We start from the raw sequence: 1,791 nt of genomic DNA, 5'->3' as shown, positions 1-1,791 counted from the left end.
GCACAGGGAAAATAAAGGGAAAAAGCAAACTTACAACAGACCTAGAGCTCTTCTTCGGCTGTGTTCCTTCATTCTTAGGAATGCCTTCTTGACAACTGGATGCTTTCTCTGTCTTTGTTTATCTTTCTAACTGGATTTGTATATGCAACAGCATCCACAATATGTGAGTAGTCACTATTCGTGTAGTTATTAATGTGTCCTGCCTGTTAAGTGCTGTACTACTTCTCTCTGAGTTAATCCGAGACGAATACTGCTAACTTTCTGGGAAAAGAAAACCCACACTTCTTACAAAAAGAGGGGGCTGCTTTTTACAGTCTTCTTAAGACAGCGCTTAAGACATGGACATTGCAGGAGCTGTAGGACAAATTCCAAATTTGACTACAGCATGTTTATCCCTCACTAATTGTTATTGTGAAACTAATAATGATCCATGACAAGTTAATAAAACATACTAATAGTATGTCAAGCCAGTTATTCACCAGATTTTGTGGATTAGCAGTCTGGTGGCCAAAAAAGACAGCCCTTCTCAGGAGCATCTTGAGATGTCAAAGCTTTCACTACTTTGGTAATGAAGCCTTCAGGGTTCCTGGCTGCGTTTTGAGCTGTCTCGAAGGAGTCAGCTGGTCCCACAGGTTGTATAGCTATGTTAATAGCTATGTATAGCTATGTTATGTTATGTTAACTGAGACTGAATCTATTTGTCTGCATTGCCTTTGACCACTGCACTTGTATATTGTTATTTTTGTCTAACAATCATGTGGCCAAGGGCAGTGTGGGCTCAGACTCACAGCATCATATCTTAAATTCCATTGGGATGGACTTATCCTGCCTAACTTTAGACATCAACCGTATAGATGCCTACATCTGAGCTAGTTCTCCAGACTCCAAAAAGGTGTTGGAAAGAAATAGCACTTCTGGGACATGATTCATTTTTTCTGCAGTAGGCATCTAAAGCAGGTCAGTTGAATTCTGCCTTACAAGTGTCTACATGTACTAGCTATAAAAGGAGTTGGGAGCTACAGAGCTACCTACGCCTTTGGTGCAGGGGTATGTTGTAAAAGTAGATGATCACCTTTGGTTCACCTGAGATGAGCTAACTCACCGAGGTGTACGCACCGAGACTGTGCTGTATGTGAAGAGACATTTTAAGTCTCAGCAAAAGGGCACTCATGCAGATATTTATGGAAGCACAGCTCACGTGCAGAGAGCTCACAGGCCGTTACAACTTGAAGGTGAGTTTGGTTCCGCTGGCCAGTGTGGGGTGAAGACTAAAACATGCGTCACTTTGTACTCCCAAGAGCTGTCAGAGAGCAGCAGCTGCCTTTCAAGACCAGTGTAGACTAGACCAGCAAAGTGAGCATTCACTAGAGATGAAGGTGTGAAACTGTGGCTAAACAACACCCTCCTGTTCCTCTTGATTTCATCTGAAAATCATACACATTTAACACTTCTAAAAATCACAGCTCACACTGCTACATTTCATTTTGAGTGTTCTAAATCAGGATGCCATTTCCTCATAGATTAATTCTTTCTGAATTTTTTTAAGAAGTTTAGGTAAATGGGAAGATGAGATTTTATTGCCACCTATTTGAATGACCTTAAAAAAATAAGCTTGGGTGACCACGCTTAGGATAGTTCACACCTACAAGGACTAAACACTGACTCTTAAGTATTGTCTTGCTATATCTATTTGCAGTGGAGCACTTTTAGGAAATAGGTGAAAAATAGCCATCACAGTTTCATAGTTGGAGATGCTCAAATGGCTTTTCCAATGAGAGGTCTTCAATTACC

Source organism: Pygoscelis adeliae, unplaced genomic scaffold, assembly GCF_000699105.1.
Source record: "Pygoscelis adeliae isolate BGI_AS28 unplaced genomic scaffold, ASM69910v1 Scaffold182, whole genome shotgun sequence".
Classification (NCBI taxonomy): domain Eukaryota; kingdom Metazoa; phylum Chordata; class Aves; order Sphenisciformes; family Spheniscidae; genus Pygoscelis; species Pygoscelis adeliae.
This window is presented reverse-complemented; position numbering follows the sequence as displayed.